Here is a 20,007-nt window from a genome sequence, read left to right on the forward strand (position 1 = left end):
TTGCTGAAAACCCTAACCGCGACGGTAGGTTAGAGGATTGGTGTTCGGTGCATTATCCGCATCGGGAATTATTTACTGAGAAAAACGACATTCTGCCTTCAGCTTGTCGTAGCTCGTCACTCGCCACGAGGAATAGGAAGGGTGTGAAATTCTCTACTGGCCTGCGGCCAGCTACTTCTCACATTACAATGAAATATCTATTCAATATGACAGTGGATAACTAACAGTCTAAGTAATTTTTTTGGAACTTTGCCGCTAGGCGGTGCATCTATTTTGTCACCTTGTTGTCCTTCCGGATAGTAGCCCCTTCGATCCTCTATGCTTCCTTTGTTGCTGCTCAAAACTTGACACATGGGGTTTCCCGGGTCGTTCGTGCACGAGACATCTCTAGAGGCCAAACAAGAAACACGTCAGGTGATGAATACAACGGGAACACTAGCGAAGGCATCGGCACGAGAAACTATGAACCTATTTGGTGCGCTTGAAAGCTCTTGTTCAATACATAAAAAAGCTATGTATTTTCCTTGATATTTCACAGCTCGGAATCACAGGAAAAACAAAAGGCAGGTCGGGTGCTGTTCGTGGTTGTCGTAATCACGGGAATCTGCAAGCTTGGCGCGAGAGCTGCATACGCCAATTGGATGAAATGGTTTACCTTGGCTACAGCATCCTACGCTGTTGTGAAACGACCTGATATGTAGGTTCGTACTCACGCTTTAGATGTATCAACGGTAAATACGGCAGCGGCGAGGCAACACGCTGTGAATCGCAAGGCAAACCGGCACATTTCGTTGCAAGCAGCTCCCAGGAATTTCTTCTACTTAGCCTTTTTCACCGAGAGCGCATCGCTTTCATCGGCGCGGCTCACTTCCATTAATTGTGCAACTTGGCTAACGGTGCGAGAGCTAAGTAGCGTCGTAAATTTCGCTGTGCTATAAATGTCGCCAAGTTACGGAAACACGCTGGAATCCTTTGGGCGAGTGCAGCTGTTTGTGACCTCCGAGTCATCGCCCAGTCACGAGTTCTACAGCCTATACCGAAACAAAATGTGAAAGCGAAGCGCCGAAAGAGTCACGGTTCATTCTCTTCTCCCGAAATTAGGCAAAAGTTAGCAGAGCTACTACGTATAAATGACTACGCATATAACGTCAGGTGTTTCCGACGCGCCGGGCTGGAAAGCAGGATTTCGTTAAGCTGAATCTTGACGACGGCAAACGTGCGACGATAGCAAAAGTATTTCACTGGAATTCAAACGTGCCTCCTTTTCACGCAGTACTTCTAAGCAGCTATAACGTAAGTAACACGATTTCAACACTCTGTGTGGTAACAGGTCTTAAAGCAATGCTATAGGTTTCGATGCGAGTAAAAAATTTCATTAACTCTTTCGCAGCAACTTCCACGAAATTCGGCCACCTTGTCCAGCTTCACTGGCGTTCCTTCCTGCTGCTTCTCAATGTTGTCGATTATGGGTGTAAGCTTCAATATACGTGTTACGCGGAATAGTATGGCTTTTTTTTCTTCTATGTTTGGAATTGTGCCATGACGAAGCACATGCGTTGGGCTGCCGCATGGTCTCCTATTTATGTTTTCCTGTGGTTGATTAATGTTCGCTTTCTTTGCATAGCACACGTCCTGTACGTTGTCGCATTGATCGGTCGAGCTTCCGAGTGCATATCTCATCAGTGCATAGAACACGATTTTGTTAAGCATAAACCGTTGACTGATACCTTGGGTTGCTGCTGTTACAACTGAGTGGGCCAATGCACGAAAGCTGAATTGTCCTCTTCTTCGTCGTGTTTGTTTCAAATATACTGCTTTATATAGCCCCTGCATGCCGACCGACAAAGTAGTGCCACTGAGCTTTGTGAGAAATCAAACAAATTACTACATCCAAGCTGATGGAAAGCACAAGCCTAACGCAGTTGTAATGCATTTGAAGGGGAAAGCGTTAAAAGGGCGTAATCGAAAGCATGATTTGAATTTGTTAATCGCTAAATAGGTGACAATTTCGCTTGGCTGATTCAGCGTTGCTCTATCCCGCTGTTTATCGTATGTATGCGCAGAAGGAATTGGCGTGCTTGTTATATGGAATAGAGTTAGATTAAAATTTACGGTATCCGGCAATTTCCCCTCTGTACTAATTTAAATCATACAAAGGTTTTCCTTGGTGAAGTATCAGCTTTAAAATTCAGTATAATATAAATTATACATTTTTCAACCAAAAACTTTTATATTAACTGAACAAAATTTTAAGTTCTTTATGAGATGATCACTATAAATTTTATTCAGCTTTCCAAGTAGTACAACCCCATTTATACAATTTTTATGATTATATAGCTTTTATGTCCTACGTTTTCTTTTAGGAAAGAACACTTAACATATAGCGTAAGCCTCGTTGGTTCAGTAACATCACAAACCCATGGTCCTACCGAATCATCGTCGGCTTGATGTGCGGAAGGAGCCATCCCTTTACAGCTGCTCTAATGAAATATGTAAATTAAGGTGTTTATCTATATTACTTATTGGCTTCACATGGCAGCATTGTGACTAGTTGCTGATAACTTCAAAAGAAATGTTTTTCCATTGTGCAGATGCTTGAGCTTACTTACGAAGCGGCTTTTCGGCATAGAACGTCCGCTAGAGAAATATACAGCCGTTCTAACATAATTTTTCCAGATGCTACATATGGCTGAGACGTCCAGTAAATCAATTAGCATTACATTTTATTATGTTCATTTTCCAAAACAGGAGGTGCTTCCAAGTTTAAAGAAAAAAAATTAAGCTCACACTGCATGCTATTACGCAGTAGAAAGGCATCATAAAACTGTGGTGGAAGGTGAAAATGGTGACAAAGAACACGCCTCGCATTCACATAGTGCTGCGCAACTGCACTTGAATTATAAGAACTGCTCAGCAATTTTCTTGTGTGTCTCTGTTTATTCGCGTAATGGCTTAAGCGCGCAGTATCCGTGAGGTGGAAATTATGAAAACTAGGCTCATTTCGCGCACAATGAGTCCGCGTATTTTTATTGTGAATTTTCACAGGAGCGCTATAACGAACCGCGTAACTTGTCATTCTTAAGTTCTCCCCGTCTAGTTTACCCTCGAATCTCCTTCTAGGCAGAATATTCAATTTCAGCTGTTACATTTGTCTAGTAAGGAAGAGAAAGAGCTTCCCCGAACACGTTAAGATCCCTCGTGAGCTGTTAGAAAATATAGAGCAACAATAGCACACGGACAAAGGGCGCAAAGCCACGAAGAGCCGTAAAGCGAACAACAGACTTGATAAAATGGGACGTGGGGCACCTGCCTTCTGGTCGTTCGTTTCTCATCTTGTCTCCTAAAGTCGGCGCAAGTTATATCGACTCCCTCTCCACACGGACTTCTCTCTTCTCTGCCTGTTCCCGAAGCTCAACATAGCCCGGATGCGCCCGCCATTTTGTCTAGACAAAAGGAGAACCGCCGTGGGTATCGCGTGGCCACCGCAGCGATGCGTGTCGCGCTGTGGCACCTCATTTCTGGACCAGGGCGCACGTGCATAACTCAGCGTCCCAATTCAGAACCGCCGATTTGCGGCATTACCTGCGCGCTTCTGCAGCTTTTTGTATTCGCCGTGGCACACGCGTAAGTACCAATACTAGTATGTGCCATATTATTAATCTAGTCAAGTGTCTGTGTTAGCTAGCCTATATGGTCGTATGTGGATTAGTCGCAATGCGAAATGTTCCATTATTGCTTGGGTACGGATTCCCCGATATTGGAAATATCAAATGTGAACGAAATCGCATTGGTTACTGGGCTCAATAGAAGGAATGGGTGTATGAAAGTACGAAATGCCCGTTAAGGCTCAATAAAAACAAGTTACTATTGAACGTTTGAAGATGGCAGAACGTTCGCAAATGAATACTCTTTGTTCATGTCTTGAAATATCTTCTGTTTGGTCTACGTCAGTGAAAATTACTCAGTCACTCCTGAAACCTCTGCAAGAGATAGAGAGAGAATAACCTTTATACAAAAGAGCACACGAGCGTAGGTAGCTCCTCCGCTCTGCAGCGGGTGGTCCCCTCCGTCCAGAAGTCCATGTGGCCTTAGGGGCCCCGCTCGCCCGGCTGACCAGGTTGAGCTGGCCCGTCGACTCGGAGCTGAACATCGCTGCTGCCCGATGCCTTGTGGTGGGGTGTGTTACGGACGCTAGGTCTGGTGCGCTTTCGCAAGCCCATGTCATGTGATAAAGTGCTGCGTATTGATCGCAGTGTGGCAATTTCGCCAAAGTGCATCTCATTGGCGCTCTGTCATATTCATTTGTTTTTATTTTTTGTCGATACTTGAGCCCTTTTATCTTTAGGGTATTTTAAGTATTCTGAATCTTTTCTTATATCTACGGCTTATTGGTTGCTTTGAACATACAGGGCTTTCTTATCTACTTCGTATGTGCTTGAACATTCTTAGACAACACTGTCAGCGCATACACTTGATGCATGAACTTACGATGCAGAACAGTTGCAGTTTGTAAGCGAAAGTTTCGCTGTTATTAACGGGCACCTTTGATGAAAATACCGTCCGCATGTAAGAAGGAGGGTGTTATCTAAAACTGTATTCACCATGAGATAGTAAGGTGGTGCAACGGTACGCTCTTGTTACTCTTGGCTTTCGAGAAAACGCTTGCTGATTTCATGCAAGCCACCTTTGATAATCATGTGATGGTCTCATAATAAAGTCAGGTTACCTTGGCTCAGCACTAGCGTCAGTGGTGGAAACTTTCGCGCTTAATGTCAGGAGCACAAGGAGTTAAGCAAAAATGAGAGCGCCCGCAAATACCTATAAGGCCCGCGCAGTGTATTCTTCAGTTCAAGCGTATACCCACAACATGATGAAAGTGGCGGGCATGCGTGACCAATATCGTGATTTCTTCGCCCCTGTTAAGCCCCGCTGAGGCAGTTGAATTGTGTTGCTCAGCAATATGCTGCACGCTGGATCTCTCGCCACCATGGTCGAATTTCGGTAGAGGCAAAACACAAACGCATCAGTGTGCTCAAATTTTGCGGCCCAGTGAGAAAGCCCAAGTTTTGAATTCTCAGACAAAAGAATTACATATGTACCACATCATGATGCAGGTGTAGGTTCGTGACTATTATTACTCTCAAGTCAATGAAAGAAGTCGGCCTGCCATAAATTTACGCCCACTTAGAGTATGTCTTCATGGTATCATGTCTTATACACATAACTGTCCTCTGCGTAAGAAGCAAGCTTAAAATTCCGATTTAAACTGAAATGTTGCGACAGCTACTGCAAAACATGAAGACAATCTTTCAATTACGCTGCATTACACGCGGTTCAACAAATGCAAAGGTATAAATTTCTCACCATGCCCTTTCCTGCAAACCACAGAAGACGTGTGCACAGTCTATAGAGGAACCCTCCTTAGTGCTCATTCAGCCACCTGAGGAGGGCAAACATTTTTGACTTTACTTAACATGTTGTGCAGCAGGCGTCAAGCAACACGGACTTCATTGCATCCTCGACGCTGGTGCAAGTGAAGTGCACGTGATTTCTTATACAGTCAAACGCTTTTATAACGAAACACTTGAACTTCCAAAATCCTTCGTTTTGAAGCTAGCGTAGTTGTAAGGATTGTGCAATGTACCGCTCGCAACAACGCCAGCCAGGCACGGCTAGCAAAAGATAATCCTTATTTAACATAAGTATACAACAGATTCGTAGTGAACTGAGTCACTAATTTTCTATAGGGAAGGCGTGAGATGGATGTTCAAGGCGGTGAGCAAAACGAGAACAAGGTAAATGCGGGAGCCGAAGTTTCGACAAGTGGACATGTCACCTGGAAAAAGTCAAGTCTACTTGTCGATACATTGGCTCCCGCTTTTACCTTGTTTTTCTTTTGCTCGTAATATTCTATTGCACACTTCGGCCAACGCGATGTGCAACTTTAGCCAATTGAGAAGGAAAGTGCTGACACTCGCTCGGGCAAGTTTACGTCATCGCGTCCATCCCAATCGGACAAGTCCAGACAGTCTCCCCCTCCCCCTTTGCCGCAGCATGTTTCGTTGATGTGCTGGCGACTTCGCCAGGGTTGGTTTCAATGGCCAGCTCCCACAGCTCGGCATGCTTAGCACCGGCACAAAGCAGTAATTCACTGGCTTTCACGACTATATTGTTGCTGCTTTCTTTTGCGTGAGATAACCATATCGCAATAAGGCTACTATCGTGACAACGTCACCTACACTGGCACCCCTTGTCACCGTGTTCGGGAATTCGACTCGCTGGGCTTTTTGCGTCAGGGATAGGGGATGCAACAGATGAAGTGTAGCGCAGTGGCAGAGCCGGTCGCTACGAGCGTTCTTTGCAAAACAAGCAGTCAGCCGTCGAACATGCCTAAAGTAATTCGTTGTACAGGTAAATTTGTTGTTGTTTTCGTTGTGGAGACGCTTGCAACGCATATGATAGATGGTAATTCAGCCGGCATTACGGAATCCTTCGTTATACAGGTAAATTTGTTATAGTGGCATTTATACTCGACTTACAGGGTTATGATGCTGTATTTGGAGGCCCAATGCCTCTGTCACCTGCGAGTGAGGAAGGGAATGCGTTAATATTTCGCATTACTTTAATTGGTTTTAGTGAGCTATTACTCACCTAATCGTGTTGTTATGGTATGTGCGTATACAAGAATAAGAAGGTCAACACTTATAGTATAATTGAAGTTCTAGCATTCTTCACACCTGAAGCACATAATTTCAGTACTTTTTCCAAGTGGCCTGGCAGTGTTCTCCATTTATCGCGTGCCCTCGGTGACCCAACGTTCCGACATTCCCTCCTTTACACAACCGCCACAAACGATTTTTTATGTCCTCTGCTAGAAAAAGACTGCTTTCATTGGTTTCCAGCTATCCGAGTCTTGCATCAGCCGTCTCCGTCCTACGAAATTCCCTAATCTCATTACATCGCCTGATGCTCTTCTCTTCTAGACTCCGTTTCTCTTCCTTAGGAACCAGTTCTGTGGATCTAATACAACACCGGCTATGCTCCCTACACATTGCATCACTTGCCCAACTTTTTTTTTTATATCTGTCTCAACCACAATATTAGCTGCTCCCGCTTGTCCTTTAATCTACCGCCATCTGGTTGCCAGTTAACGTTACGCCTGTCATTTTCCGTTGCATCGTGCACTGCACGGTCATCTGCTTGGTTGGTTCATAGGTTGGTTGTTCCTCAGTAAAATGGCGCAACCCACTCTTGAAGGTAAGCCGTGAATTGGCCCGTACAAGGGTTTAGAATGAAAAGAAAAAGAAAAAAACTTTAACTACCTCGTACGCAACTTTGTTACCATCGAAGCATCAAACCAAGTTATTACTGTCACAAAACATCCTTATGCTTTCCTTCTTTTTTTCTTTTTTGGGAGAGTACGAGTAAGTTCGCGGTTATGGCATGGAGTGCTTTTCAGTTTATCATCTAACGCATTTTTATTGATCTGGAAACTTTCCCCTCATAATTTGGATCGCCTGTGTCTTCTTACACTGTTCTTCATTGACACATTCGTAAATAACTCTTCGTGATGAGCAGACACTTCCCTAAATCAAATTGTTCCTCCGAAAGATTTTAAGGTGCAACCGAAATTACCTAAAAAGAATGCCTATTGTGCCCTGCGATCGGGGATTCTGGAGTTCGTGAAATTTTGGAGACCATAATGTGTACCCAAGGGGATACATTTCTTACACTTATACCCGTGTCAAGCGCGCAAGTTAAGGTCACTTACGGAGAGTGTCACTCGGTTTTAAGGGCACTTTCCCAAACCTAAATGTCGCAAGCGGAGTGCTCTCGAGGAAGAGTGCTCTCCGGTCGGAGTGCGTACACGATGTGCACTTTGCTGGCCGAGTGCGTAGCGTCGCCGCCAGCGGTTTCAAAGATATAAAATGTAATGCATAGAAAAATCACACAGAAGTTCAATATAGCTCTTCAACAGCTTTTAACAAAATCATCAGAACAGAACTCGCTGATATTCTGTTTTAGCTAGTTCGAATGCTACCTCGTTTCATGCCACTATCTTGTTCTGCCGTGGCTAGGCATTCGTCTTGGCCGGCATTGACTTGCAACAATCGGATAATAAAAATATTTTCTTTTCTGTTGAGTAAATATAGATGAAGATTGTTTTTTATTTGTAATAAAACTACAGCAACCACTTTTTTAAGAAGAATTCTTATTGTAATCTACGTCTTCTTAAATCGTAAACCGAGAGTGCGCACTCACTACGGTAAAGCAACAAGACGCTATTATGTTCCTGCTATCTTCAATGAACTACCGGACGATGTACTTTCTTTGTCCACCCGCAAAACACTGAGAGTTGCTGTACAAGCGTTAGAGAACCTTTAATATGTACTGATGTTATCAGTGCATCTTTGATAATGTGTGATGGTTGTGCCAAATGCACAACCAGCTTCTGATGGAGTTCTGGTGTGTCGCGTGGATTGCCGGGGCTGCCGGTTGTCGCCGCACAAGCCCTCTTGTGGCTTCGGCGCTTCCGTTTTTTGTATACTGTTTTAACTATACTGAATAAAGATTATTATTATTATTATAAAAAGCACGACTTTAATTTGTCACCATTTTTTTTACTGCGAGTGCACTTTCTTTTTGCGTTTAACAGCGCTTAGTCTTAAGTGTCACTCAAGATCTTGGAGTACACTCCCCGTATGTGCGCTTAATTTGCCCGCTTGACAGACGTACATATACTTAACTGCTTTGGATATCATGGTTATGTTAATGTGGCAGGAGGACCTATAAACGTGTGGGTCTGAAGCACTCACTGGACGGATGATAACAAATTATGAATCATATGAAGGTGCGAGCACTGTGGGAAAGCCCGCTCCATGGCTGGCATGCTATGACATAAATTCTGCTTTCCGTTTTTTGCAAAGTTGCTCAACACGATTCATAGGCAGAACGTCTTGTCAATGCAAAACCATCGCTTGTTTCTTCTGCCACGTTCAATGTAATGGCGTTTTTATGAATGAAGTTCATAACATTGTGTTATTAGAATCTTTTTGGTGTTTAACGCTGGCAGCCCGAAAAGTGACTAGCTAGACAAGAAATAGCTTGCTCCGCGAATGCAAAATGCCACATTGTTTCCTCGCTCCCTTAGGCTTTTCTAGACGCCTAACGCTTCTGTCCCAACTTTATATTTTCAGGCAAGAGTGGTCCTGTAGGTACACTTCTTATGGAGAAATTGTCTGTAGGAAACAGCTCACGCAAACAGGTAAGCTAGCTGAAACCAAGAGCAAGTTGCTTAAAGGGCAGCCCTGCTCTCGCAAAACAGTACGAGCACGTTGCAGGATACGGTAGGCAATTTAGATATAGTAGTGATTATTAACCCAGCTTCCATGTTTTGAACCTTATCGCCCTATTTAGTCATTCTAAAAGAGTAGGACACAGTGATCATCACAAGGAAACTGATATGGCGAGTGTTCTTGCGTACGAGGCAAAGCTACCTCGTTATGGCGCGTTCACACCAAGAAACTATCTGTTACGCAAGGCGCCGCGCGACACAACATGCGGCGCAATATACGCGCATTCTAACCGGTGTTACGATTCTGCACATTGTGAAATTCCGCCGTGTTGTCTAATTTTGTAATGGCGGCATTTTGAGTGAGTCAATTACAGGCTGTTGTGGGCCTCTCTGATTAGCTCGAAGTGCCGCGAGAACCAAATTCGACAGCATCGACGAATTTGACAATGTCTGGAATAATATCCCGGACCTTGTCGCGCGCGACGAAATGCTCGTTCGGCGCCCGCAAACTCTCAGGAGGCGCGTTCAAACTCACCAGGTCTCTTCCCGTAGGCTTGTTCCTTATTTATTAAGGCGAAAGCCTTAAGTGGCTCGTTGCAATTGATCATATGTGAAAAAACGCGGCGTCTAGTCAAATAGTACAATAAATATCATTATCGCCAATGGTTCTTACTCCCGTAAGGAAGCAAAGACGCAATGGCTCTCATCTCTGCAAACAAGCAAAAAATGCAATGGCTCATAGCCCGTTAAGGCAGAGGCTAGAAGCGCTCAGAAAAAAAAAAGGGGGGGGGGGCACAGGGCATAACATTCATTGAAATTATCCGTACAACACACGGAACAGCATACATTTCAATAAAGAACAAGCTCAAAACACGCATCCAAACCATCAGTAAAGTATTGCATACCCCTTCGGAGGTACGCTACGGCCGAGCATGCTCATCAAGCGAGAAACGAGGTGCGATGTGCGAAACGGCGGCAGTAAGGCGTTCAACCGAGAGTACTGATTTCCCTGCTGAGAGAACGCAACGTAAAGGCGAATAGAAATGTCGTTGGCGCGAGCCTGATCCCGTCATACGAGCGCACGAAGTCACAGCTAAGCGTCGCAAATGAGCCGAAGAAGCCGAACTGCGAAAGCAGCAACGCGACGATGCGAGATGGCAACGTAGAGAGGATGCCGAAGGTCGCAGACAGCGGCTTGCTACACGTTTACGTCACACTGCGGCTCTTTATGTCGCGCAAGAAGTCCGACCCCTCCGATCGCATGGCTTAATGCATTACCAAGTGTGCAGCAGGCTTTCACCTTCACGTGTTAGAGGAGTGTAACACGATGCCTTACTTTTATTAGTGAAAGAGTATTTCGTATGTGTCTCTAAAAAAGAAAAACGAAATGCACTGGACCCAAAGCAAGCGCAGACATAATGTACGTGGGCAAATACGGTAAGAAGCTTCCACAAAAATTACGGATCGCATTGGTCTCACTTTGGTTCCTTGCCTGTTTAGTATCCGAAACACTCGTATTGTAGCCAATGTAGCTACAACGATGGTGTGCTAGCTAACAAAACCGCGTTAATCGTGCTCACAGCTACAGCACGTGCATGAGTATATACTGCCTGTCTAGACTATTTGCTACGTATAGGGCAGAACGTCGTTAGAGCTCACCATTTGAATAGCATCATACTTACTGTGGGGATGCGTGACTCCCGCTCGTTCCCTGATATGCTGTTTTCTCGCATAGCTCCCGTATACTGTAATCCGACTTCACCGCGTGGCTTTACTGCGGTAGTCGGTATGCTTGCATGGTAGTACGACAGATGGCGCGAGTGTTGCTTTGTTAACGCCACCTAACCACCGGTTACTTAGTCGCAGAGAGGAGAAGGCCCTTCCTCTTTGGCTGGGGATCGGCAAGCGGCGCGGACATTCTGCGCGTGCGCCGATACATGCTTCTACGAGAGAATCTCACGTGGCCTACCCCGGAATGGACGAATACGATTGTTCGAACGCGCCACCGTTCGCGTGACCGTACGCGCGAACGACCAGGTGTTGGTGTCCAGCAAGGGGCGAACATATTCGCTTGTTATCCGGTCACGGTGAGTCGGACTTCCGCGATTTGTCGCGTGCCCATCGGCATGTTTTGTGGATAGCAACTCGGCTAGCAGGCATTAGTCTATGAGAGGTGCAATGAATGCCCTTTTGATTGTTTGCGATAGTGTGTTGTCGTTGCTTTGTCCCAAGAGCACGGGTGAGAACGCCACATCACGTATACACAGCGTAAGATAAAGCACATTCTTAATCGCATAAGAATGAATTTCGCAACGGGCTGAAAGGACCACGTGAATTTTCTCAAATACAACAGTGCAGACAAAACAAAAAATCCTACCCACTCAGGGTAAAAGCTCGATTCGGCTCGTACCAACATAGGAAACACACCAACGCCAGAGGGACCAATGTCGGTATGAGGCAAGAGCGTGCCGTAGGCTGTTCGCATAAATGTTTGGCTCCCCTGGCATGTGGAGGCATCGGCGAGACGCGAACATACTGGGTAGTCCGGGTTCAAGCTTCGGTGTTCTCGTTATTGCTTTGGTGTCATGGAAGCGCCGCCAAAATATACTAAAATGAATATAGTCGTTCACACTTACTGCGTGCGCAAGTTGTCACTGTCAGGATCTACGCGTGAAAACCTGAAAAGTTTAGGCTTTGATCGGCGAGCCCCGGACCCCCGGGCCAATCCGTGTTCCAGCTTTGGTGTCCTGGAAGCACCACTGAAGTATACTAAATAATGACATGCTGCTCTTTGTACTTGCCCAAATTACGTAAACAGAGAAATTTTTCGAGGACTTCCTGCGAACTTCAAGCAAGATTTAATTTGTGAGATTCTGCCATCTGCCAACCGAATAGTGACAAAATTTGATTTTATACCAGCGCAAACGGCGCCTCACAAGAATTCCTTGCGCATGAAAACCTCGTCCCACAGATGTCAACATATACAGCCCTACCGCCACCTAGCCACATTGTGGCAAGGTGGCGTTACGGCTGTATGGCGACGTTGTGTCAACGAATGTATAGAAGCTTTTTGAACTGCCGCGACAGCCCTTCTATTTCTGACTCAAGCTCGTGAGAATACTTTCAGCCCGACGACAATGTTTTAACGAGAGAGCTGATATTGATTGAGACCCTGATAAAGTTATCCTGTCATCCTTTAATTTCTTGTTTACACAGAGCTTCCATCTTACCGAAATATCGAAGTGTCTGTCTACTTTCGAGTTTGATTGAAAGGTTCATTTACAAAATTTACTGAATGCTTGCAAACTCAAGGGGTGTCTTCAAAAGAACGGTTCTACTAGATGCCTAAATTGCCTGGTTTTTTATTAGGTCATTATGCTTGATAAATGATTTGGTTTAACTTGATAACTGCAAGATGAACCGAGACATTTTCTCCTAAACCACCCATTTCTCGCATCAGCTGAGCTGTCTCGTCACACTACCTCCCTCTCTCTGCCAGCATAACCACTCAATCTCTTAAGACATTCCCACTTATAATGTTTGGCGTAACTGCAAGTCCAGCACAACTTGTACAGAGTTGAGGCATGGATCCGGGTTCATCATGTAATGCCATTCCAGAACTCACATGTTTGCAAAGAAAGCCACTGTAGATCAGCAGGGTAATAGAGGCTGCGTATCTTGTATGTGCTCAGCTAATGTTGCGTACACTCGTCGATAGGTTAGGTCGTCGAGCTTCGGCTTTGTGGTGTTGGAATTCAAGACAATGGACAACGCTGGGCAGTTCTCTTCCCGGAACTCGCCTCATTTTTGACACATTTTCACGCTGATCATTACGCAGTCTAATCTCGAAGGCCAAGAAACGTTAAGGGTTCATGCGTTGAAGACGGCGGCAATTCAACCATGATTTTTTTTCAGAAGAACAGTCCACAGATTGTTGAAGGGATCGGTCACACGAGAACATTAATTTTCTTGCTTACTTCGCGGAGAGCCAAAAATGCACGGTGCTCCGATTGCAACACCCTGCTGTAAAAAAAAATTGCACATTCTGATTATTATTTGCAACGCGGAGACTTCTTGCTACAACTCTAAAATTAAAATTAAATTATTGGGTTTTACGCACCAAAACCACAATTTGATTATGAGGAACACCATAGTGTGGAGCTCCGTAATAATTTGGGCCATCTGGGGTTCTTTAAGAGGAAACTTCAGCTCGGTTGCCGAAACACGTGTAAAAGGAGAATTCGCTTTTCTCGGCAACTACTGCACCAAATTTGACGAGTTTTTTGCATTTAAAAGAAAAACTTAAAATCTAGTGACTGTTGGTTTCGAAATTTTGAGATTCTCAATTCTTTATTAAAAATTGACAAAGATTGAAAATTTTCCGAAAGCTAAGCTAAAAAGTTTGCAACTCTCTAACTCAGCAAGGAAAAATGATGTCATAATTCTGTGAATTGCATCTGGTAGTGCATCTAAATCGGACGAAATTGATGTGTTAGACATGAATCTAGAAAGATATAGTAATACGGAAATACAGCTTTTGCAGAACCCTTGTACACAATGTAGCAAATTCACATAAGATATAAATTGACATACTAAACTCGTCCGCTTTGCATGATCTAATGGATGCCGTTTGCAGAGCCGCAATATCTGTTTTTGATGGCGAGCTATTAATTTATAAACCTTGTCCATCTATATTTTTCAAACTTCCGAATGTTTGAAAATCCTTTTCACAAAATTCAGTCCCTAAATCAAAATTCCGCTTCCGACCATAACTATAATTTAACTTTTTCTTTCACATGCAACAAATTTCATTAAGATCGGTCCACGGGTTACATCAGGAAAGCGTTTTTGCGTTTTGCATGTATTTGAATAGGCCGCGTCGGAGCTGAACCCGAGCGAAAGTTTCCTCTTAACGTGCACCCAAGTCTGAGTACACGGGTGTTTTTGCATTTTGCCCCCATTGAAATGGATTCGATCCTGGATCCGGGATTCGATCCTGCGACCTCGTGCTTAGCAGCCCGACCCCACAGCCATTAAGCAACCACGGTGGGTTGGTAAAACTCTACAAAGATATGAGTTAGGTATCACACACTTAATAAATTTCGTGCATTGTTCGTGACTAACCACGTTTCCATCAGTCAGTCTTCTCAATTAAAGCACCGTCTGGTTCACGTTGAATAGAAACTTCGTTGTAAGGTTTGATGGTAAACAAATAACGGGAAGCTGTGAAAATCAGTAGCATATCCCTATGAAACACATTGTAGCTTCACATGGAAAAGCTCGCGAACATTGTACAAAAGAAACTTTAAACTCCCCTAATTTCGACGAACAACTTTTATCACAGCCATTTATTATTGAATGACTATTTTATTTGTGCTGCCATGAATTTTTGTCCACTATGTTTGAGATTTCGAATGCTTCATAAAATTGCCTTGCATCCTCATCTGCTCTTCACATAAAGTTTATTTCTTTTTCTTTCTTCCCTTCATAGTCATTATTTCCTTGGGGATGCACAGCTATGTGATACATCTTGATCTGTGATCATTTTCAGACGCTCATTTCTTGTTTTTAGTATTCTCGTGTACAGTTTTAATGCCTTGCTGTAGATACACTTACTGTTGACTCTCGTGAGTCTTGTGCACAAGAAGACAAGACCTTGTATTAAAAAGCCTCTTTCTGTATACTACATTTTTTACCACATACATTGAAAATGACTTACATATAGTAAAGAAGAGAAACAAGCAGAAGTGTAGTTTGACAGGGCGTGGGGTGCATTGGGCAAATAACCGTTCTCTGTTTATTATTATTATTATTATTATTATTATTATTATTATTATTATTATTATTATTATTATTATTATTATTATTATTATTATTATTATTATTATTATTATTATTATTATTATTATTATTATTATATGGTACTTACGAGATCCTGTCGCCTTTAGGTGGCGCCGCCTACTCCTTTTCACATAGATATTTAAGGAAGAAATAACTAACCCATTAAAACTAATAGTCAACTCTGAATCATAATAACAAAGTCAAGTCACATCAGTACACTAACTCCACTCTAAAACTGATAGTCCACACCAAGTCATAAAAACACTAGGTTTAGTCCCACAAGTACACTAATGTTACGCTAAAACTGAAAGCTAACTCGAACGAGTGGTGTGGCTGCCAAGGGGAGCGAAACGAAGTCCAAGGCGGCTGTATATTAGGAGATACTGTGAGACTGAAAAATGTTACAGCACTGCATTTTCTGCAAAAGTGCGTGTATTGTAATTTCTGTAATGAAATCAAGCGTTTAGTTATGATTGTGTAATGTTTTGTTAAAAGTTAATTATGAGATCTTAAGCGCACCGTAAGCAAACAAACGGGGAAGTTATAAAACTATATGACGGAGCTGAAACAGCTAGCTTTATCACAACTCTTGAAGAGCCATTTGTTTAACAGTTTTAATTTTGACAGTCTGGATCCCTGCTGAGCGACCATTATCACCAGTTCTTTCAATATTAAAATGCAGATGAGAAGAGATAAGATAGCTAGGGTCGATAACAATTGCCGCTCAGAATTAGGTCAGTCAGGTTAGCGACTAATTCACAACAATCTTCAGTGAGTTCTGGTTCTTTTCTTTCAAATCATCTGTACTTGCGTTTATTTTCTTTCTTTTTCTTTTCAGAGGCGAATATGAGGAGCCCGAAGACATCACAGAATACCGTCCTACACACGGCGAAGCAGTTTGTCCCGCAATATAATCAGACAAAGGCCAACAACTTACCGAGGGCAAAATATCGTAAACTCTCTCGGTGCATTGGAGGCTGCCCGATCATTGATCAAGCCAAGCACCCTCGTGAAGACAATGAGTACGGGAGGCTAGCACACTACTTCGGCGAGTTATTACAACGTGCAATATTTGAGAGCTCACAGCAAAACGTTGATGAAACAAATAGGGCTCCGCGAATTCCTGAACAATATGCAACTGGCAGGCAAAGCGACAACAGCCATATACCCGGCGAACATGCTGCCACCTTGCTGCGACATCAATTTTTGCCCTCATCTGAAAGTCTGCTGGAGCAGAAATTATGGTTTCAAAAGGGCACTAACAGAATGCAGATGCAGTGCACCCAACAAATATTGAAGACAATAGCTCCGCACGTGCTCCACCGTCTCGCTCAGTGTAACGGAAGACAGGAAGTTAGTGCAGCCGCACTAAAAGCTAAAATCACCCAACACCATGAGCACCAACAAGCTGTTCAGGACGAAGAAGGCGCTTCGCACTGGCCGCCTAATGTAGCCTTGGAGTGGGAACATATCCCAACTCAGGATGAACTATTAAATACAAATGCAGCTATGAAAAAGACAGGCAAAGCCACTTTTGAAAAAAAAATACAGCAGCGCTACAAACCTAATTTCCTACATACAAGACCACAGCAAGAGGCTATAGTAAAAATAATAGCAAATATTATTATTAGTTACATTCGTAAGCGACCCAACGCTGAAGAAATTGACGCGCGAAAGATGCCTGCAGCTCAAATCGAATACCAGAGCAAGTCAAAAGGCGGCGCTCAATCGGACCTGGAAGCGAGAAGTCACAGGGGGGCACCCATACCGTATGAAACACAGCACAAGTTTCCAGCTCTGCGAGAGTCCAGCGAAAAATCCGGCGATTCGTTGCCCACATTTCATATGCCAATGCTAACAAGAGATACTGAAAAAATACGTAAGCCAGAGGAAGCAACGAAAAGTGAAATTGCTAACGCAAATGTTGTACCGGCACTAAAGCCTTTTCATCAGCCATTCAGAGGATCTTCTCACGTTGTGTATAACCGCGAGCCAGCGCTGAATCATCAACGTGTTTGGCAGGAAGGACTACTAAATTGGACGCCCAAACATGATGTGATGCGTCATTATGGCGCCAACGCTCAAAATAAGGCACAGTTGCGCAGTATGAATAGTACAACGGCAAATCAGTCTGCGCAACGCTTTGTTAAACAGACTGTGCAAGCCAACTCGCAATACGGGCATCAGCAAAGAACAGATATTGGGCGCAAAAAGTTTTTGCTTTTTCCAGTGCATGAAAAATCTGGTGGGGAAACCTTAGGAGGTTTTCTTCCGTCTCCTCACCGGCAGCACAAACACAAACCTAACGACTTGAAAGCAGCAAAGCAGCAATTCGGCAAAAATTTGTTTTTGAATATTCCAAAAGAACAAAAACATGAACGTGTAGTAATGGAGCGCCAAGAAAATTCAGTAGAACTGTCGGAGAAGAAGAACATGCAAGAAAATAGGATTACTGGCTCACAGGGCGCAAAAGGGATGCGATCAGGTTTGACGAAGGAAGTGAGAAAAGTAACCCGTAACAAGCAGTCGAAGCGCCTACGGTTTCAGAAGCTGACTATAGGGAACCTACCTAATGCCCACTCCAAAACAATTTTTAGGCCACAACGTAGATTGGTTTTGCGCCCGTCACTGAATGAAGGTATTTTTCATAACGCACCAAGAGCTATGGAAGCAGATTTCCAGGACTACAGCAAAGTCTACTTAAGACCATTTGCACAGCGAATAATTGTTCCTATTCCAGTCATGGGACCAAGCCCGGCCAACGAAAAACAATTTACTTGGCAGGGCACACAAAATGCGATTTTCACTCATTCACCGCAGAAGGTTAGTGATCACAACTATAGACCACTCGCAGCAGCCAACAAGCAAAATAATTTAGCTTTTAAACACCAAACAGCCCCTTTCATACACCTAAAGCCGCGGCCAACCAATGTGGAGAGAAAAGCATCCAAAGAAAAGGCGATAGTTCAGAAAAAGGGTACGCAACAAAAGCAAACAACTGTTATAGACGAGAGCCAATATTCAATCTCTCAGCAAAAGCCAATGCCATTTGCTGGAACTACAAAACGACAACGCACAGTTTTTAACAGTCGGATTAACTCTGTAGGGCATCATCGATCGTAGACTTCTGAACCAAGTTTTAACCTAAGAGCGCCTAATGTGCAGCAGTCTACATTGCTCCACAAAGAAAGATTCATACCATGAAACACCAGTCAACCATTCAATAAGCAGCGGTCACCTGACATCGCACAAGTTAGGGGTCAGCGTACGCCGATTCTGAACCAAGAAAATAATTCTGCGATAGATAGTTTTAAAAGAACAATGGTTTCAAAAACCAGCGCAAGGATCGATGCCGCGTAAGTCAGCTTTAGGCTATGAAGTATCCAAAGTTGTTCATCCTACATATATGTTTATGTGGGCCAGCTGATAACTAAGCACGATCCATCACCAGTGGAATAATCAACTGTAGGTTTTAACGCCCTAAGGTTTTTGTGACCAGCAAGCCATTAGAACACGTGAAAACAACAAAACCAGTACAGGTCCACAAGCCAACGTTGCAGGAACGAGAGAAATATCGATTAAGTAGATTCTAGCAACTACTTAATCTAATGCAAGCTGTAGGCGACATGCATCCTACAGCTTGCATTAGAATAACTTCATTAAGGAGATAAAAACTATTTCAGTTATAACTGGCCTTCTCTCCTCTAAGTAGTCATGGCACTTATCAGCAGTTATTTCCCGTGGATCGTCGTGAAACAATGCGTTTTTGTCGAGCGCAGAATAAATGCGATCATTTTGAATGTTCCGAATAATGACTTATTTATTTCTTCGGACGAAAACCTTACCTCCGATTTCTAGTTCTTGCTCTGCCGTATAGGATGAACACATCCACTGTTACCAGATCTAAATGGAATGCAACGTGTACTCCCTGCTGCTAGACTACAATTCAAGTACTGCTTGCTTAACTCAGCTGTGATCTTGCAGACAAAAACATTATGTGCGACTTTTCGAAATGTGTCATCTACACCAATCTTTAATTTTTCGAAGGACCTGCGTAATCAAAATATATGGCCTGGCAGACCCATAGAAACAACAAACCAATATTGACACGCTCTAGAGGCGGAATATCCCTTGCAGACAACTTGCACTCAAATTAGAGGATTAGGACGTTGAAATAATCCATCCAGTCACGCTCGCTATTTTTGCAAAGGCCGTTTTTATTTATTCGGTCTAGAGACAAATACATACAACAAAACACACCTGAGACTTATTCACATGTTAGGCGTCGTGTCTGCGTATAAGCTGAACGTGAGTTTCTTAGCTTTGGCTGTAGTCTCACTGTTCTAAGATATCTCAAGCTCTACATGAAATGATGACAATACAAAGTGGCTTAATAGACCCTCGAAGGAAACAGTGTTAGAGTGAACTTCTCAGCAATTCATGAGGATAAAAGAGCTTCGGTAGTAACGACATTCCCGTCATGTGCTAAATGTCACAGCCTTCTTCTGACTGCGCGAGCGTTCGTGCGTACGTCTCCCACGCTGCTATATCTCTGCGAGTGTTGCATGGCAAAACGAAAACGTAATGCAGACATTACGCAATGTGGATCGATAGGTTATGCGAAGCATTTTGCAGGTACCTTGCTATGCAGTATTGTTTGGGGTTCCACAAAGAGTTACAAAGTGATCCAACTTGCTTATGTAAAACGATCTCTTGTTTGTGGGGCGCGAGGGGAAACAAAACGAGGACGACGGTGACAATGGCCGTATACAACAAGGATGGCATTTCTGCTCCAGCCTATCGACGCCAGTTTGCGATATGCCGATTGTTTGTTCTACATATGTACCGGGCTGTCATGAGCGACAAAACAC

At 43.6% G+C, this 20,007-nt stretch overlaps 1 protein-coding gene and 1 long non-coding RNA gene across 3 annotated transcripts in view; one reads left to right on the plus strand and one right to left on the minus strand.

Moving 5' to 3' along the window:
* LOC135903884 (kin of IRRE-like protein 3) overlaps positions 1-20,007 on the minus strand; it is a 612,412-nt gene that overhangs the window by 372,811 nt on the left and 219,594 nt on the right. The window lies entirely within an intron of this gene.
* Positions 1,157-19,032, plus strand: LOC135903877 (uncharacterized). Of its 2 annotated transcripts, none has more exons than XR_010564946.2 (3): positions 1,157-1,293; positions 9,198-9,265; positions 15,975-19,032. It is a non-coding gene; the product is annotated as an uncharacterized lncRNA (long non-coding RNA). The 2 variants fall into 2 exon arrangements; XR_010564947.2 differs by lacking the exon at positions 1,157-1,293 and adding an exon at positions 3,429-3,624.

The sequence above is a fragment of the Dermacentor albipictus genome, chromosome 1 (assembly GCF_038994185.2).
Source record: "Dermacentor albipictus isolate Rhodes 1998 colony chromosome 1, USDA_Dalb.pri_finalv2, whole genome shotgun sequence".
Taxonomy (NCBI): domain Eukaryota; kingdom Metazoa; phylum Arthropoda; class Arachnida; order Ixodida; family Ixodidae; genus Dermacentor; species Dermacentor albipictus.